A 20,968-nucleotide genomic window follows, 5' to 3' on the forward strand; every position below is an offset into this window, starting at 1 on the left:
CCTAGTCCCTAGATTACAAGTCACATAGGATTTATGGTGAAACCATTAACTGTACATTCGCTTCGTATCTAGAGTTGCATTGAGCTGAGATAAACAATAACTATTCAACTTATCAAGTAACATAGTGGCCAAAAAGGAGCAAAAGAGATTACCTTAACAGTTCACTCATGTGGAGGAGAGTGAGTCAAAAAACAGGAAAAATACATTTCTTCAGTTGTTGTCTTGTGGGCCAGTTAAGTTTCAGTACAGAATGTAGGTTTTCCTTCATTGTGCTTCATCCGCAAAGAAAGGTGGAAAAGAAGAAAAAAAAAAGAGAAAGACACCTTTCCAGCAGTTAGGTTAAGTATGATCTGTGCCTCTCATTTTTTCATCATAGTATTCCTTAGCGAGTTTTGGGTTGTCAAAGAATAAAGGTTTCCCATTGTCCTTGTCCATGATTTTGAGCTTTGCTGGGAACAACGGGGAAAACCTGTAACCAGAATTGAAGAGGGTTGTGCAGATCGGTGAGAACTCTTTCCTTTTCGAAGTAACAGAGGCAGAGAAATCTTGAAATATTAACAGACAATGTTGTCATATGAGATATTTTTTGTTTTCCTGTAAGCTGAGAGAATGATAATTTTATCCGTGTAGTTGAGGAGTTTGAAAATGACTTGTCTTGGTCTTTTGGTTTCTGTGGTCAATGGGGGACCAATTCTATGGAATCTTTCAATCAGGAAGTGGGATAGGTCTTCTTCCATTTTTAGGAGAGATGGAAGGGTAGTATGTAGGAACAGTTCCAGCTCTGTGCCTTTGACCGATTCCGGAATGCCGATTATACGGAGATTGTTTCTCCTGCTCCTGTTTTCTAAGTCGTCCACTTTCTCTGCCAGAATTGTAATTTCTCTTTGATGTGTATCAACAAGTTGTGTTTTCTCCAGTTCATCTTCCAACGTACCAATTCTCTGTTCAGCATCTGTTATTCTCTGATTTTGGTTAGTTATTTGTTGAAGCACTTCTGTTACTGATTCTTTTATAGTGTCCAATTTTTTATCCAGCCATGGGCCTAGTATTTTCATCAGGTCTTCTGCTTGGCTTGGTTCTGGTTCTGAGTCTGTCGGGTCAGTCTCTTGAGTGGCCTTTTTGGTCTTCAGTTTTGGTTGTTTTTGTGATTTTGTATTTGAGTGGCCCAGATATTTGTCCATGGTAGATTCTGTTTCCGAGTCAGACGGGTCAGCACCTTGGGCTGCTTTTTTGAGTTTAGATTTTGGTTGTTTTTGTGATTTTGTGGTTGAATGGCCTAGGTATTTGTCCATGGTTGGTATTAGATAGTTGTATGGTGGGTATTTGCTATCAACAGGGGCGATCCTGGCCCCTCCGCTGCCCCCCCCCGGAAATTCGCTCTTAAAGTACCAGGAGCAGCATTTTTGCTGCCCCTGGTACCCAGTGGGGCGCTGCCGCCTGAGGAGAAGGCCTCAGCTTGCCTCATTGGCGAAGCACCCCTGGCTGTCAAAACTTACGAGGGTATTCAAGCAATTTGAGGGGGGAAAGAGTTCCCTGTGTTGCAATAGTTTGGTTGTCTCCTCCTTGTGGGCAAGTTGGGTGTGTTTAGTCCATCATGGTTTCATGTGACGGGAAGGTGTAGTCCTGTATAGCTGATAGTGAAAGGTTCTCACTTATTTCCTGATCAGTTGACTTCTTTAAGATGGGCAATATAAAGTGTTGAGGTACACTGTACTGTTTGCAATAAGGAAGGTATGTTAATTTGCCACTGAGGTTTTATATACAAAGTTAGTTTTGCTGAATCTTTTTTGATGTTGAAATGTGTTTTTTATAACATCATGACCTTTATTGTATATTGAACATAACATACAACTGTCTATATATGGGACAATAATTAGTTCCATTTACAGTTACATTTGGCATATCACATTATCACAATCAAATATATCATGCAAGGTCGAACAAACAATAAATGAAAGGAAAGGAAAAGAAAAATTCCAAAATTAAAACCAAGCAAATAAAAAAAAAACAAGCATCATAGGAATATTATTCAACTTCACTTCTCAAGTGGCAATGCAACCATTTATTCCAGACTATAACCACCTGGGCTATTTTACTTTAGGGGGAGGGCCAATTGCCCCATATTGCCTCAAATCTATCTGGTACCGCCCTTTTGATATACAAAAACTGCATCTTCTTAATGACATTTGCTCTAGCCAAATCTGGTGTGTAGGGGGGTTCTGGGTTCTTCCAACTCATAGTTATACACCTACGTGCCTGAAACAGACTCTGCCTGATGGCAATGAGTTGAAATTTGGTGTAATGGGAGTTCTCACCTACATTTAACAAAGCCATCTCTGGGGTCGGATTTACAATTCCTGTTACTGCCTCCGAAATTGTGTCAAACACTTTACGCCAATAGTTATTCAAGCTGGTGCATTCCCACAGCATATGCATAAGGGAGCCGCTAGCTGCATTACATCTAGTGCAAATAGGTGAATGTTGTGGATCCATTCTGTGCAGACGCACTGGTGTGAAATATGCCCTATGGATAACATACCTCTGAATCATCTTGTGATCTACATTTGGTGATACAAAGCGAGGGGCTTCTAGGGCATCTTGCCAGTCTTCCTCAGTTAGAGTGGGGATATCTCTTTGCCACAGTGAGTATAGACTAGCACTGAGATTATCATGTCTACAGAATCTCAGTATCTCGTACAGGTTAGAATCATCTAACAATTCCAACACTCTACAGAAAGGGGGCTTACCCATCTTAAAGGGATTAGAGTGGAATGCATGTTTGACCTGTTCGTACAGTAGCCAAGAGGTTTCTGGTATCGCGTATTCACGTTGGAGAACCAAAAATGGTTTAAGAGAGTTCTCTGACAATAAGTATCGAGTCAATGTTATGCTTTGCATAGACCACGACCCTACAGACCCAATGTGTTGAAATTCTTGGAGTGAGCGGTTATGCCAGATAGGTGTACCTGAAAGTGACAACTATTCTGAGCACGGATCCATACTTTCCGTGCTAGTAGAATCAAGGTGTGAACTGGAGAAGGGGTTCTGCCTACCCGAATCCACAACAGCTCTTGGAGGATCGGTAGCTCAGGATCCCCTGTGGCCTCAAGTAGGGCAGTGGATAAACATCTAGGATCGGTGGTAATCCAGGGTTTGACATGAGCCAGTTGCGAGGCCAAGAAATAGAGTTCAAAATCTGGGAGCGCTGCCCCACCCTGAGAGGCTGACCTTACTAGGATATCAAGTCTCAACCTAGGTCTATCCGATCCCCAAATGAAGAGTCCCATTAGTTTGTCTAGGCTTTGAAAGAAGCGTAGAGGAATAACCATTGGGGATTGTGATAGCATATACAGAATTTAGGGGAGAATGGTCATCTTAATCAGACTAATTCTTCCTTGCGGATAAAGAGGTAGGCTAGCCCATTGTTTAAATTTGGATTCCACTAGTCCCAGTAGAGGAAATACATTCAGTTCACAATATGACGAGATCGGCAAGGAGACCTCCACCCCCAAATATTTAAATTTGGAGACCACTGCCAGCTCATGTGTGTTAAGGACAGGGTTATCCAATCGGGAATCTACTGGGAACAGACTGGATTTGGAAAGGTTCACACGTAGGCTGGAGAATTTACCAAATGTAACAAGGGTCTCAGCGAGTTTCCCCAGAGAGTTGTCACTATCGGACAAATATACCAGAGAATCAACTGCATATAGTTGTATTTTTTCCTGAATATGCCCACAATTCCACACAATAATATCCAGATCATTTCTTATAATTGCCGCCAAGGGTTCTATTGCAATAGCAAACAAAAGTGGAAACAGCGGGCATCCCTGCCTGGTCCCTCGAGTGAGTACAAAGTGTGGAGAGGGTATACCATTCTCAGTCACCAGTGCTGATGGGTTAGAGTACAACAATTGAGTGAGTGTTAGAAATTTTGGCCCAATCGCCATTTAACTCATTACCTGCCATAAGTACGCTCATTCAACCATGTCAAAGGCTTTTGCAATATCCAATGTTACCAGGATCCTACTGCCTTTATTATCATGATCCATGCTGTAAAGCCTTCGTAAGTTCACAGCTGTGCTTTTGCGTGGCATAAAACCTGATTGGTCAGGTCCTATCAGACTTTCTATGGGCTGCATAAGTCTCCTTGCTAAGATTTTGGCTAGAATTTTTGCATCACAATTCAAAAGGGAGATGGGTCTGTACGATCCACATTCCTGCAAATTTTTCCCTGTCTTTGGAAGAACTATTATAGCGGCCTCTCTCATTGAGGGAGGAAGTTTCCTGCTAGCCCCTGCCTCTGAGTAGACTGCTAGGAGCCTAGGGGCCAGAGTCTCTGCATATGTCTTATATAATTCAATGGGCAGTCCATCCCTTCCCGGTGACTTCCCACCCGGAAATGCCCCAATGGCCCACACTATTTCTTCAGTTGTAAGCTCTGCATCCAATGCAGCCTGCTGCTCGGGGTTTAATACTGGTAAGTCAATCCCCGCTAGATATTGAGGAATTTGGTCCCTATGTATACCTAGTTGGGATGTGTAGAGGCGTATATAGTAGGTTCAGAAGACCCGACTAATGTCTTGGGGATTATCAATAAGTGCCCCAACAGATCAAAGGGATTACTGGAGGGGAGGATTCAGTCTTAGCCAAATGTGCCAACATCTTCGTATAAGCTCCTTGCTCAAAGACATTATGTTTAAGAAACATCAATTTCCGTTGGCTTACTGACTCCAAGTATTGCTTATAGTCGCCCTGAGCTTGCTGTAATTTCAGGTGTGCTTCAGGGGTGTAGGTCCCAATTACCTCACGTTTAGCCTGTGTCACTAGGGTAAGTAATTGGTTTTCTTTAATCTTAGTGGTAGTTTTAATAGAATTTATTTTCGCAATGTAAATTCCTCTTAAGTATGCTTTAAAAGCATCCCAATCAATCAAGCCCGAGTCAGGGAGAGCATTTGTTGTAAAGTAGTCTGACAAGGTATGGGCAATTTCTTCAGTTTTCCCCACTATGCTTATCCAGGTTGGGTTAAGATGCCACCCTCTAGTTCATGTCAGATCACCCAGGACCAAACTATCTCCAAAGGGGCATGGTCCGAAATCCCCCTCGGCAGGTATTCAATCCTACGAATAAGTGGCAGCATATCCCATATAAGAGCTAGGTCTATTCTAAACAGGGAATGGTGAGACTTAGAATAACATGAATATTGTTTACTTTGGGAGTGAAAAATTCTCCACATATCAAGTACGTCCAGGGAAGAGAAAAAATTATTGAGCTTTATGTTTTCCCCCGGCCCCCCGGTACCATCTTTTTTCCATCTATCCAGGGCAGGGTTTGGAGTAGAGTTGAAGTCTCCCGCTATAAGGATCGTGGATTGGGGATATTGTAGGCTGTACTTAGTGAATTCCAGCAGGATATCATCAGTAAAGGGAGGGGGGATATAAATATTGGCTAGCAGATATTCCTTGGAAAAGAGTTTGCAGTGTAAAAAAATGAACAGAGAGAGAGAGTATGGAGGACTCTGTTAGATGCGTCTCCTGCAAAAAAAGGATATCTGGGTTCAGTTTTTTGATGTAAGTGAGGGAACGTGTCTCTTAATTGGGTCATTAAGCCCCCTAGCATTCCAAGAAATAAGTTTCAGAGTACCTTCCATTTTAGATGATGGTAAGTTACATTACAGAATTCCCAATAAAATGCCACCAGATTGCATTTTAAAGTGTGGTAATTGCCTGTGTTACATAACATTCCTTTTATGCGAAAATTAAGCAGCAACGTTAAACATGTGGTATCAAGCATGAAGTATGCAGTGTTACTTTACCCCAACTTCCCTTTCCTCCCCGTTGCTCCTATCTCAAACTTAGGCGCTACTTTTCCCATAACCATATTTGAATCAGGGTAATAACTAACTCATAAACGAGAAGTATCCCTAGATGGGGGGGTTGATGAACTGTTCACACATTGCCGCTCCAACCTGCAAGTCCAGTTGTGAGGAACATCGATCCAAAAAAAGGAGAAAACAGCCAAAAAATTCTAAGTGGTTACGTGGTGACGTTATTCTCGTCTCCATATCAGTGTCTCCGATGGGAGTAAGAAAACCAGGGTAACAATATGAACATCATCCAGACCCATCTAGCCAGCTAAGCCAGTGTGGAATATACCGGCCACAGAAATAGCTTAGAGGCTCCAGGCCCATGGCTACCACTGCGTGCATGTGTGCATCCCATCCGGTCACAGGGCCTAGTGACCCAATGGCTAAAGTGGGTCCTCGAAATATGTGGTCTGCAATAGAGGTAGTCTAAGTGGTATAAGACAAATAAGTAAAAAAAATATAGTTACCACCTTCAGAGGGTTCCACATCTGGCTGCTGCATCAATTATAGGGAAAGCACTAGGCCTCCGCACGCTGCCAGCCCAAATTATCCAACCAGGAACATGCCTCAGCAGGGTTATCAAAAAATTTGGTGCCATTAGTCGTCTGTATCCTTAGACGGGAAGGATACATTATGGAGTATGGAATGTTTCGCTGGTGTAGTCACTCTTAACATCCAGGAACCGTGCTCTCATTTTCTGTAGCTCAGCAGAAAAGTCCGGGTAGATAGATATTTTGGAGTTATTCAGCTGTATCTGCACCTTAGTGCGTGCTATGGCCAACAGCTTGTCTCTATCTTTACAATTATAGATTCGCGCAATCAGAGGCCTAGGTGGCCGAGATGGTATGTGATGGGCCCGTTCCACATAGAAAGCAGGAGTCAGGGATTCCGCGCTGACCCATTCTTTATGGATACGTTCCACAAATGTTTCAGGATGGTCTCCTTCCTCTCTCTCTGGCACCCCAATCAAACGGATGTTACTGTGCCGTGACCGATTCTCGAGATCGTCTACTTTTTGGCGCCATTGCTCAATTTCAACATCAGACGTGCGCTCCCTGATGCGCTGCATGTCATGTTTAATCAGCAACAACTCTGCTTTTAGCTTGTCTGCTTTGGACATTATGGTGGCTTGACAGGATTGTTGGCAGTTCTGCACTGCCGTCAGCAGGTCCTGTAATGTTGTTGCGCAGTTTCATCCGGACCTGGTTCCGGTGTCATGTTAGAGTCGCTGGCCTGCGCAGCCTTTGCGAACAAATTGGTCCAGACGTGTTGAGGTCTCCGGTTTGCGCTTATTTTGCTGGTTTCTGCCTGCCTTGTCAGTTAAAGGGTATTGTGTCGCCACAGAATAGTTCTTACCCTCACAATTAGAGAAATTATAACAACAATGGTAGAGTGCTTCCACCCCATATCATGTACCCTTTGTGGTACCAGGTGCTACACTGGGGGACCCACTCCTGCCATACGGGTCATACAGGTACATAGAAAAATTCCAGTGGCACACTGAATGCTGAAAAAGTGTAAAATTACTGAGATCTAATTTGGACAAACTGCAAAACAGAAGCAGGGACAAATTACTTACTCCTGTTAAAAGGCACAATAGGCAGAGTGAAAGATTGGCCTTTGTCAGTAATTATTCCACCGCCAGCAGACAAGTTGGCAATATTATTCGTAAACACTGGCACTTACTACAGTCATGCCATCCAGATATACTGTAACAGCTTTTCAAGACAAGCCATTATTATCATACAAACGAGGTAGAAGTTTAAAAGACCAATTGGTAAGGGCAGACATTGGAAGCATAAAGGGCCATAAACAACGGTTCTTACAAAATCCATAATTTGGCACATTCCCTTGTTTACACTGTGTACAATGCAATTCTGTTATAAAGGGCAACTCGTTCTTCCATCCTCACTCAGGTAAAAAATATTTGATAAAGAATTACTACACTTGTGAATCAACATATGTGATTTATTTGTTGCTTTATTTAGGCGAAACCATACAAAAAAATCAGTGACCGCATTTGTAAACACAAATCCACTATCCATAGAGAAATCACGGCACTGCCAGTCCCAGCACACTTTCATGCAGCAAGGCACTCTGTAAGCCAATTTATATTCCAGAGCATTAACTTTGTGGCTGAACCAAGAAGGGGTGGTGATAGGCTTATGATGCTCAAAAAGCTTAAAATGCAGTGGCTCCACAAGTTGGACACTGTATGGCCCAGGGGTCTTAACAGGGAATACACACCTGCTATGTTTATGTTTGGGTAGGTGACTAAATCCTTTACATACAGTATGGTGTGGAATTAAGAATCATGTAAAAGATACATATGTGTATATATATATATATATATACAGTGTATATATATATATATATATATATATATATATATATATTCATATTTTCTCTTTTTCTTTTAAGGTTACTAGTATTAAACACACTGAGTGCTGACATCATTACCAACATTTCTCAATGGGCTCTACATCAATAATTTTAGAATATATTTTAATGTTAAATATTAACTCTGAATGTTTATTAACAATTTTTATGTTCACACTGGACTTTGGACTTTGAAACTTCATGGACTTTGATTACACTTAAAATGGTTTAAATACGATCACCTGGGTTGTGATGTCACTAATGAGGAAGGGGAGGAGACTTTATCCACACCCCCTCCTCACACTTTAAAAGGTGTATTTACATGATTGTTGCACAAGGCTTGATAAAGGGCCCGAGTGGTCCGAAATGTTGCCTTTTTTCTGTATGTGTTTGGGGTGAATAAATTTTACACTTCAGCATTCAGTGTGCCACTGGAATTTTTCTAATTAGCGAAATTATGACAGAATATTTGCAGGATGTACGGAGCTCTCACAACGTGCGTCCTACTCCATGGACAGTCAGGCCACGCCCCAATGTTGAAATGTTTATTGCATTTCTCATTCTTCCCAATATTTGGAATTTTTAAATGGGGAGTGACTGCAAAGCTAAGATTTTTGTGTGAGGGTGATATTTGCTGATTTTATGACCTTTTCACACTTGCCTTTCTATGTAGCACATCCTCTAGTCATATTTGTGTTTCTGTTTACAAACAGTGGCCAGTTGCTAGGCTCCATTTGACCCTAGCAACCAGATGCATGCTAATTAATGATGTGTGGGCTGGCCCGATACCCGCTGGTCGGTCGGGTTTGCACCCACCTTTGCAGGTGACGGGCAGGTCCAGGTTGAGCCCATCGTCCTGCACCGCTTTCAACTGCCGGCTTCCGGCCTTATAGCCGCGCGCCCTGCCCCTTTTGTGACATCATCAGCGAGGAGGATCGGCATGGGTCTATAAAGGGAAACTGGAAGTAAGGCTTGGGTGGGCACAGGTGGAGGGAGGGTGGGTGTGGGTCGGGAAAAACCCGACCCGCACATCAATAATGCTAACAGTAAAGGTAGGAGATGTGATGCTAAAGGTTATTAGCCAAATCTAGATACAACAACAAAAAATGAGAAATAATCTTTACATCAGAATAAATGTTAATGGCACGCCACCAGGTACCCCAGACACGAGCAATTGAGAAATTTTCTCCTCTAGCAACGATTCTCATGCAGAAAACTGAACAATCTGATATGGTCCTCCTCCCGTTTTTTTGCCCCAAAGGGTTTCTTCCAACATTTTTTATTTTGACTATTCTTTTGCGGTTGTTTAAAACTTTAAACTTCTAAACCTTTAAATTGACTTGGCTTGAAGAACTTCTTGTTCCTCTAAAAGAACTACATGAACCACGTCTAGAGGTGGTAGGTGACCTGTTTTCACTTGGTTCTTTAGCCACATCACCATGTAGGTTTGTCTCATCAGGACCACCTTCGAGTGCCGTGGGCACACCTGTGTAGTTGTTACAGTACGTGACCCCAGCAAGCAGCCCAGGTTTGTAATGACAGACTAGAATAGTATTAGAAATGGACACAAACATAAACTAATTAGAAAACCCTAAATTACAACCTGACACCACAAAAATGTGTGATGGGGTGATTTAACCCTTTAAATGCACATTCTGAATGATATTTAGACTTGAACTAAGTGAAAAAATTAGACATGGCTAGTAAATGTTTCTAAATAAGTAAGATTATGTTTGTTTGGATTGTCGTAGATGATGGATGTTACAAATATTTGTTTTGCCACTCAAACATAAAACCTCATTTTGAAATAAAAAAACACACATGAGAGAAGATGAGCACATTAAGTGCGCAGGTGGAAAAATGTGAAAAAAGAAAAAGTGAACATGGTGATCCTGTGGGTTGCTATAATGCACATTGCTGTATGTTTTGCAATGTCAAACATATCTGTAATAGCGGAGTTGAAGCACGCAAGCACCTGCAGAATGGAGGGGCAAAGGCAGTCCTGCAAATCATCCAGAACAGCAACTCCTTTTTATAGCATTGCTATGTCTAGGCGGGGTGTTGAAGTAATATCATTTGAGTTAATAGAAGATGTTGCTTGGAGTCTTAGGCAGATTTGACCTTAGAGGGAACCAAAAGTTATTTTTCGTATCCAAAAATGTTTTGAACTTGACAAATGTTGTATATATGCAACTGTAGACTGAGATAGAACTTTGCAAGTTTGTGGAAGAAAACTGAGATAACAACCATTTCTGCAAAAGACAAATGTCAAAAATGGAAACCCCCACTAAAGCATTACAGTGAAACTTAAGGTTTTGCGCATTCCATATTGCAGTGAATTGAATAAGGTAGACTAGCACGTTATTTTTCGCAGGTAAACACATCTTTTCATTATCACACATTTAGGGGCAGATTTATCAAGGGACAAAGTGAAAATTCTAAGTAAAAAAAATCGAATATCGAGCTATTTTTTGTGTACTTCGACTAGGGAAAATAATTGCTGTTTTAACCTATGGGGTACCTCCTAGAACCCATTTGGAGTCAATTGGTTGATTTTGAAAAATCAAAGTTTTTTTTAAAAAACTTTGAATTGAATTCAAATACGATGTTACTTCGATTCATACGATTTGAATTAGAGGGAAAACGGCCTATTCACCTGCAAATTTTGGTTGTTCTTTTTTTATTAGAATTTCGAATTTATGGGAGTTCAAAAAAACTCCCATTACTTTGAAATTCGACCCTTGATAAATCTGCCCCTTAATGCATTCAATTGTATCTAGGAGATCCAAATTACAGAAAGACTCTAGTCCCAAACATTCTGGATGACAGGTTCCCTACCTGTACTGATTTGTTTTGCCTGAGGAAGCCAATTCAGAACCACTATATATTTTTATAAAAATAATCTAACTTTTGGCATCCATTAGTGATTGAAGCTTTCCTTCTCTTTTAATAATTCTTGTTTTATATTGGCCACTATATATATATATAAAAATATACAGTCATATGACAAAGTTTGGGAACCCCTCTCAGCCTGCATAATAATTTACTCCACTATCAACAAAAAAGATAATAGGCATGTCTTTTCATTTCCCAGTACTGGGATGTTTTCTGAACAGAGATTTTTAGTAAAGCAGTATTCAGCTGTATGAAGTTAAATCATATGTGAAAAACTGGCTGTGCAAAAATTTAGGCATCTTTGTAATTTTTCTGAGTTGAATGCATGTAACTGATCAATACTGATTAAATTACTGGCAATACCATATTGGTTGGATTAGCTCGTTAAGCCTTGAACTTCATAGGACGTCACAATGCTGCGTCCATTCTGACGCTGGTGTCATGACGCTGTATCCATTCTGATGCTGGCATCTGATCAAGCCGCGTGGACTCCCTGGGCGCCACCACCATGGGAAGCGAGGAGTAAGTGGCAGTAGCAGTGCCGCAGCGGCAGCAGAGGTAAGTATTCCTTACAATGGGATCCTCAAAACAACTCTCAAAAGATCTGAAAACAAAGATTGTTCAGTATCATGGTTTAGGGGAAGGTTACAAAAAGCTTTCTCAGAGGTTTAAACTGTCAGTTTCAACTGTAAGGAGTGTAATCAGGAAATGGAAGGTCACAGGCACAGTTGCTGTAAAACCCAGGTCTGGCAGACCAAGAAAAATACAGGAGCGGCATGTTGTGAGAATGGTCACAGACAACCCAAAGATCACCTCCAAAGATCTGCAAGAACATCTTGCTGCAGATGGTGTATCTGTACATTGTTCTACAATTCAGCGCAATTTGCACAAAGAACATCTGTATGGCAAGGGGATGAGAAAGAAGCCCTTTCTGCACTCACGCCACAAACAGAGTCACTTGTTGTAAACAAAAGCTCATTTAGACAAACCTCAGTCATTTTGAATCAAAGTGCTTTGGACTGATGAGACAAAAATGTAGTCATTTAGTCATAACAAAAAGAGCTTTGGTGGAAGAAGAACGCCATATTCCAAGAAAAACACCTGCTACCTACTGTTAAATTTGCTGGAGGTTCCATCATGCTGTGGGGCTGTGTGGCTAGTTCAGGGACTGGGACCCTTGTATGGGTGCATGAGTCGGACGAATTCAACCCAATATCAACAAATTCTTCAGGATAATGTTCAAGCATCAGTCCCAAAGTTACGCAGGGGTTGGATATTCCAAGAAGACAATGACCCTAAACACACTTCGAAATCTACAAAGGAATTTACTGCAGAGGGAGAAGTACAGTATTCTGGAATGGCTGTCACAGTCACCCGACTTGAATATCATCGAAAATCGATGGGATGATTTGAAGCAGGCTGTCCATGCTCAGCAGCCATCAAATTGAACTGAACTGGAGAGATTTTGTATGGACGAATGGTCAAACATACCACCATTCAGAATCCAGACACTCATCAAAGGCTATAGGAGGCGTCTACAGGCTGTTACATTTGCAAAAGGAGGCTCAACTAAGTATTGATGTAATATCTCTGTTGGGGTGCCCAAATGTATGCACCTGTCTAATTTTGTTATAATGCATATTGCATATTTTCTGTTAATTCAATAAACTTTATGTCACTGCTGAAATTCTACTGTTTCCATAAGGCATGTTATATATTAAAAGGAATTTGCTTCTTTGAAAGCTTTGCCAATGATAAACAAAACTCCAAATAATTAAAGGAGAAGGAAAGTCTTGCAGCACTTGGGGGTGCTAAATGTTAGGCAACCCCAAGTGATTGTATTGACTTACCTGAGCAACAGAAAGCTGCACCGGCCGGGGAGCACCACAGAGCGATCCATTTCCGTCTTCTTCTTACTTCAAATTTCCTGGGGAAAACGCATGCGCAGTTAAACTATATAGCCGACTTAAAATTAAAATCTGACTTTTCATTCTACTGTGAATCTGTAGCCGTGCGAAGAAGGAGGAAGATGGAAGAAGATCGCTCTGTGGTGCTCACTGGTATAACCCCGAGCCGGTGCAGTTTTCTGCTGATAGCAGCACCGGCCTGGGCTTTGAGGTAAGTCAATACAATCACTTGGGGGTGCCTAACATTTGGCAACCCCAAGTGCTGCAAGCCTTTCTTTCTCCTTTAAGGGGGGTTCCCAAACTTCTTTATATGACTGTATTTTGTAGAGTATGTGTGTGTTTTTTTTAAGTTCCTCTTTTAAGTATTTGATTGATAGTAGTATGCTGGCAAACCACTAAACAATTATACTTACTTTTGACGTTAGGACCCAAAGCCTTAGTCATTTGAAGCAACGCAGGTGGTGTGAGGACAGTGAAGTTGTGGAATGCACTGCCGGGTGATGGCTGATTCTGTTAATGCTTATAAGAGTGGCTTGGATGATTTCTTGGACAGACATAATATCAAAGGCTATTGTGATACTAAATTCAATAGTTAGTATAGATATGGGTATATATAATTTATGTGAAGGTATGGAGGGGTGTGTGTATGTATGCTGGGTTTTCATTTGGAGGGGTTGAACTTGATGGATTTTGTCTTTTTTCAACTTGATTTAACTATGTAACTATGTAAAGTTTTATTGCTATTATTAAATGTATAAAAAGGGTGTTTCACCTTTAAGTTAACTTTTTGTATGTTATATAATGGCTAATTCTAAGCAATTTACATTATTTATTTTTTAAAGTTTTTGAGTTATTTGACTTCTAACCCCATCTAAAAACAAATGTTCTGTAAGGCTACATATTTATTGCTTTTTTGCTACTTGTTAGTTCTCATCTTTCTATTAAGGCCCTATTCATATTCCAGTCTCTAATTCAAATCAATGCATGGTTGTTAGGGTACAATGAACCCTAGCAACCAGAGTGCCGAAATTTCAAACTGGAGCGGTGTTAAATACTTTACAAATGAAAACCATTTTCAAATTGTCTCAGAATATCACTCTCGACATCATACTAAAAGTTAATATAAAGGTGACAAACCCCTTTAATACAAATATGGTATGGTTCTAAACCTTCATTTTAAGAACCATACCAACTGACCATAATCTGACCATATTACCATATTGTAATCTGAGATTACTTCTAATATCCTCATATTTTTCAAACACTTTATTTATTATAATACACAAGTTTCCTTCCCCTTCTGGATGTTATGGAACATATCATCCTGCAGAGATACCCTAAAATACAGTACTCTTTAGAACAGGCATGTCCAAAGTGCGGCCCGGGGGCCAATTATGGCCCTTTTTCAAATTTACACTGGCCCTCAGCCTCCATCATGAAATTAATAATAATGAGGCCCCCCAGCACAGTGCGATCAGGAATCCCATAGCAGTAATATTAAGGCACATTAGTGAAATTAACTGGCACTTGGTCTATACTGCTGCCTGTGTGGTAAAGGTGTTAGCAATAGTCACATACTGGCACGTAGAGACGCGCTGTTTTCGCATACTTCTTTAGGCCTGAAGGTGTCAATAGACGTACTGACGTGTCAGTACAGTAAACTAAACAAGTATGGCGTCTCTACGTTCCAGTACGTGTCTATTGCTAACACCTTCAGCACACAGGCAGCAGTATAGACCATGTGGCAGATCATTTCACTAATGTGCCCAAATATTACTGCTACGGCTACGTGATTCCTGTAATTTAATGTTAATGGTTCAAAGAATTTCAGGCTGAATGGTCGGCCCCCCACACATTTTCACCTCACCAAATCTGGCCCTCGTTGCAAAAAGTTTGGGCACCCCTGCTTTAGAATACTCAAGCCAGGATTTACAAACCTGCTGCCCCAAGGCCAGCTCTGTTCATCACACCCCCCCACCCCTTCCTAGCTCCACCCCCTTCCTCTTACCCCTGCCCTGTCCCCATCTTCTTCCCCCCATCCTTTTCCAATACCGTACCCTTCCTCTTACCCCTGCCATGCGCCACCCCTTTCCCAGCACGTACCCTTCCTCTTACCCCATTCCTGTGGGTGCGTGCTCATTCACACTTCTTAATGGTCAGGAGCAGCACTGGAGACTGGCTTGCCTGCCTCTACAGTAAAGGCCTGGAGGGAATTGGTTAACAAAATGATTCCCCTATATAAGATGACCTACTAAAACAGAGGGTCTAACAGTAGATTTGACAAGATTTGGGGTCCTTGCTTAGATCTGGATGGTCTAGACAAACACAGTAGCTTCTCTGAGGTACTCTGTACTGCTATTTTTCTAACATGAATCACCACTGCCAAATCCAGTGAGCATCAAATGACCAACTGTCCCCACGAGAAGGAGTCTCGTACAACAACAAATTGACACCTTACTCTATTAAGCATACAGAATGTAAAACAGTACTACCTATCCAATCCAAAAACATATGTGACATAGAAATTTTATGTTTCTTATGTATTTTGTAGTTCTTCACTACTCTATGGGGCAGATTTATTAAGGGGCAAAGTGAAAATTCAAATTATGAATTATCCAAACTAGATTCAAATTTAATTAGAATTTCGAGATTTATCATAATCCTTTAAGAACTCAAATTCGGCTATTCACCACCTTATTGCTGTGGGAAAGGTCCAGGGATCATTTTGAGATGTTTGCAGCCTTCCTGACATTCAAGTTTTTTAATTCGAATCAAATTCAATTTGAGTTTTTGGGTCGATATAATTAGTCAGAGCTGAGAAATTCTGAACTTCATGCTGGACTCCATGTAATGCACAGGAGTGGTTGAGTTGTGTTTTTTTTTTATATATATATGTTTAAAATAAAATAATAAAATAATAAAATTGTTAGGGGCCGATTCACTAACTTCGAGTGAAGGATTCGAAGTTAAAAAACTTCGAATTTCGAAGGTTTTTTTTGGGCTACTTCGACCATCGAATGGGCTACTTCGACCTTCGACTACGACTTCGAATCGAAGGATTCGAAGTAAAAATCATTCGACTATTCGACCATTCGATAGTCGAAGTACTGTCTCTTTAAAAAAACTTCGACCCCCTAGTTCGCCATCTAAAAGCGACCGAAGTCAATGTTAGCCTATGGGGAAGGTCCCCATAGGCTTGGCTTACTTTTTTTGATCGAAGGATATTCCTTCCATCGTTGGATTTAAATCCTTCGAATCGTTAGATTCGAAGGATTTAATCGTTCGATCAAAGGAATTATCCTTCGATCGTTCGATCGAACTATCTGCGCTAAGTCCTTCGACTTCGATATTCGAAGTCGAAGGATTTTAATTCCTAGTCGAATATCGAGGGTTAATTAACCCTCGATATTCGACCCTTAGTGAATCGGCCCCTAAGTGTTATTGAGTCGTAAAATTATATCACTAAGCTCAATATTAACTGATGACATCCCTAAGCACTATTTAAAAGTATATAATTTACAGAATTCCTTGTGTGTATTAAATGTACACATCCTGTAAATGTGGATTTTTTGCATGATTTACATTGCCAGCAATGGTGCCGAATTTTAGTCATTTTGTTGTCAGCACTTTAACAATGGCAGCAAAATGATCCATTTATAGATAAACCCCCTGTATAATGTGGTTCTGCTTATCTGTATACTGGTTAACTAATTATCTAAGTTTAAAAATCCAGGAGTTGGAAACATGGAGTATCCTCACCGTTTGCCTTGTTTATTTCAGGAATTAAAAAACAATTCTTTCTTATAGGCAATATAAGCAAAACCAAGGGCAGGTCGCTGCCATCTGAGGCAAGTTTCTCAAGTAGGCAAAATGTTAAGCAAAAGCCCTATTCATCAAATTGTGTTGAACAAGGGGGCATGCTGCTTCTTTAACACCATTTGGAAACAAGGAGAAATAATGCCTCTTTAAAGGCATTAGAGAATTAGTTATAACAAAATCGTCTTGCAGAACCTTCCACATTCTCACCCAAAATGACAGCCCCAAAAAACAATTGAGTGCCAGGGTCAGTGACCCTAAATTGAAAGCTGGAAAGTAGCAAAAGACTATTTAAAATAAATAACTGAAACATTGCAAAGAATAGGCAATTTGATAATATACTAAAAGTTTACATAAAATTGAACTATGCCATAAAAAGCTGAAGGTTTCATTAACACAATTTTAACCTAGTGATCATAGCATCCAGGATCATATGGGTTTGGCAGGCACAGTGTAATAATACCATATAGGTGTGCCAAGCATTAATAGTAGTATTTTCTTAGCAGGTAAACTGTCTTGCATCCTTGGTCTTCTTTCATGATTCCAATCTATTCCCAGATAGGTATAGGTATATGGTCATGCTTAAGGGCCTTATTCATCAAAAATCTGAATATTTAAATAAAGAAAGAATAAATAACCTTATTTTTTATTACAAAAGCATGATTTAATTGAATTGGGGACAAACTCGATAAAACTGAGCAAAAATCTGAATCGAACGATTTTTTTCCTGAATCTCTCAATTTTTCTGGCTTTTTCCAGAATACCTATGATTAAGGGATTGAATCCCGAAACGCGTAAGATCCTTGCAGGGGAATGCAATAAACCTACTTTCTATCTGATTGGAGTGCCGTCCTTTCTTTTGGGCTTGATGTTTTTCCAGAATAGTCTGTATTTTTGCCCAAAGTTGTATTCCCAGGCTAAATCCAGCACAGACCACAGAAATAGGATAGATACCTCTCCCACTGACTTATATACAACCTCGTCTGAGATAAAGGATTTTTCGGATTCAAAATTCTCAGGGTATAATAAATCTTGAAAAATTAAAATTTTCTTTTCCCACAAAGAAAACAGATTTTATAGTAAAAAAAATTAACCCCATAAAAGTTAATTTAAAGGTGAACCACCCCTTTAAGTGATGAGACACTGCCCATTACCTGCTCTTCTGTGAGGTAAAAAGAACCCCTGACAAACAACTAAAAATTTATTTTTAAAGGGATACTGTCATGGGAAAACATGCATTAGTTAAAGTGGACCTGTCATCCAGACACAAAAATCTGTATAATAAAAGTCCTTTTCAAATTAAACATGAAATCCAATTTCTATTTTTTATTAAAGCATTCATAGCTGTTGTAAGCTCATTTAAAAATCTCAGCTGTCAATCAAATATTGTCTGCCCCGCCTCTATGCCAGTGGCATAGAGGCGGGGCAGACAATTACTTTCACTTTCCATTCAGCACTTCCTAGATTTCACTGCTCTCCACACATTCCCCCGTTCTCTTTACCGTTTAATTGTTTAGCCAGGGCATAGGAATGGACATCGAGTCCCCCATTCTGGTGCACAAACAAAATTCTGAGATGATGCAAGACTTGCCTTAATAACACTGTCCACAAAATACTTCCTGCCTGCTTGCTATAATTATGAATTCCCAGACTGAAGGAAACAAAATTCAAATAATTTATATAGTGTAATTAAAGTTCATTATGCTTGACTAATGTGATAAAATAGGATTTGGAATGGTTTTTTTTTGGGTGACGGGTCCCCTTTAATAGTGCTACTCTAGCAGAATTTTGCACTGAAATCCATCTTTCAAAAGAGCAAACAGATTTTTTTTATATTCAATTTTGAAATCTGACATGGCGCTAGACATATTGTCAGTTTCCCAGCTGCCCCAGTCATGTGACTTGTGCCTGCACTTTAGGATGGACCTACTCTCTGGCAGGCTGTTATTTCTCCTACTTAATGTAACTGAATCAGTCTCAGTGGGACTTGGCTTTTACTATATGTGTTGTTTTTAGATCTATCAGGGAGCTGCTATCTGGTTACCTTCCCATTGCTCTTTTGTTAGGCTGCTGGGGGGGGGAAGAGAGGGGGTGATATCACTCCAACTTGCAGTACCGCAGTAAAGAGTGACAGAAGTTTATCAGAGCACAAATCACATGAATGGGGGCAGCTGGGAAACTGACAAAATGTCTAGCCCCATGTCAGATTTCAAAATTGAATATAAAAAAATCTGTTTGCTCTTTTGAAAGATGGATTTCAGTGCAGAATTCAGCTGGAGCAGCAAATAGGTTTCTTTTTAAATGGAGAACATGGGACCATTAGGGCCCTGGCCACCTTGGGAGGCCCTGATATTTTGTTGTATGGGGACCAGGTAAGTGGTCTCAACTTTCTTTTTGTGTTTTGTACAAAATACAAAATGTGGTTATATGTCAAATCCAATATAGGGTAGGTGCAAGAACATAGCAAGCATTTCTAATAGAGTAAAATAGAAGCAACTTTCCAATCAGACAACTGTCAAGTAAGCAGAAGAAGGAGAGAAATTCCAAACACAATGAACATTACATAACATAAACAACAGAGAGAGAAGATCAGGATAGTACAGGTTTTTTTTGGACAATAAATTGTTGAATACTCCTCCCCATATGCAATAGTAATCATATTAAGTATGTTATAGGAGGCCTCCCAATTTCAGTTGGATCCTTCTACATTCTAAAGGAGATTAATACCTTAGAACAAGAACATAAGAAGCATCAACTAACACACACATTAGCAAGTGTTATTCTGAGACAGTTTGCAATAGGGTTTCATATTTTGTTATTTATGGTTTTTGATGTATTTAGCTCTCCAGTTTGGAATTTCTGCAGCTATCTGGTTGCAAGAGTTTAAAATGATCCTATCGACCATCATAAATATGTTTTTGTATGTTATAGATGGATCTACTCAAGACTATTTTTCTAATTTTATTTTTATTAGTTTGCCAGAATTGTAAGTGACAATGCCTCTTTTAAAAGTACAACTTAAGGGGATTATTTATCAAAGGTCACGTTTGTGAGGTTTTTTATACCTCAAATAAACTCATAACTCGAATGTTTGCTTTTTTATGAAAAAACTTGAATTAGTGCAATCAGGGGGAAAACTCGAATACTTAAATTTATTGAGTTATTGGCAGAAAAAAAACTTGAATCAGTCAAATTTATTGAGTTTTCGAGTGACAACCACCAAAAAATCCTGAACATCATGATGGCTACAAACATCTTCAAATGGTTCAAGGGACCTCGGCGGTTGACTTCTACATGACCTTAACAGGTTTTAGCTGGAGTATTTTCAGATTCAAGCTATTTCTAGCTTTGGAGCATAATAAATCTCAAAAAATTAAAGTTTTTACTGAAACTACAGTACCCTCAAAAACGCAAATTTTTGGGGAAAAATGTACAGACATCATTTCAATTCACAATGTCACACAAGGCTTTTTAATTTGTTTTAATCTTATATGGTTTTTGAATTATAAACTTTCTGCCTCTTTATGGACTAGGACTGAAAGTATTGTGTACTTTTTTAGGGTCACAGATCCTCAATTACCAAAAACCAAGATAAATTCATAAGCTTCAGTTTTATCATTATATGTGGTATAGTTTGGTCCGTTTGGTTACCAATGCTGCAAAGCTAGGTTAGAATCCAGCCATTGCAGTTTGTGCAAGGACTATATAGTGTATAGAGTGTCACAATGCAGATTTGGTGGTAATGATATCTTAAAGGGGACCTTTCACCCTAAATAATAATTCCAAATCCTTTTTTATGATGTTAAGTCAAGCCAAATAAACTTCACTTACACTAAATAAATTATTTAAATCTTGTTTCTTTTAGTCTTGGAATTCATAGGGATGATATGAAGCATAACAAAAGTGGTGTAAAGGTGATACCTTTATTGGCTAACTAAGATGATAATCACAGCAAGCTTTCAGAACATTGCAGTTCCTTCTTCAAAGCTGATGCTTCTTCCTTGGAAGAAATGCAAAGAACGGAGTGACATCTACAAATTGCAGAATGGAAAGTGAAAGTAATTGCCTGCCCGCCTATATGCCTAAGGCAAGGGGGTAAATTTA

The sequence above is a fragment of the Xenopus laevis genome, chromosome 6L (genome assembly GCF_017654675.1).
Source record: "Xenopus laevis strain J_2021 chromosome 6L, Xenopus_laevis_v10.1, whole genome shotgun sequence".
In the NCBI taxonomy this organism is placed as follows: domain Eukaryota; kingdom Metazoa; phylum Chordata; class Amphibia; order Anura; family Pipidae; genus Xenopus; species Xenopus laevis.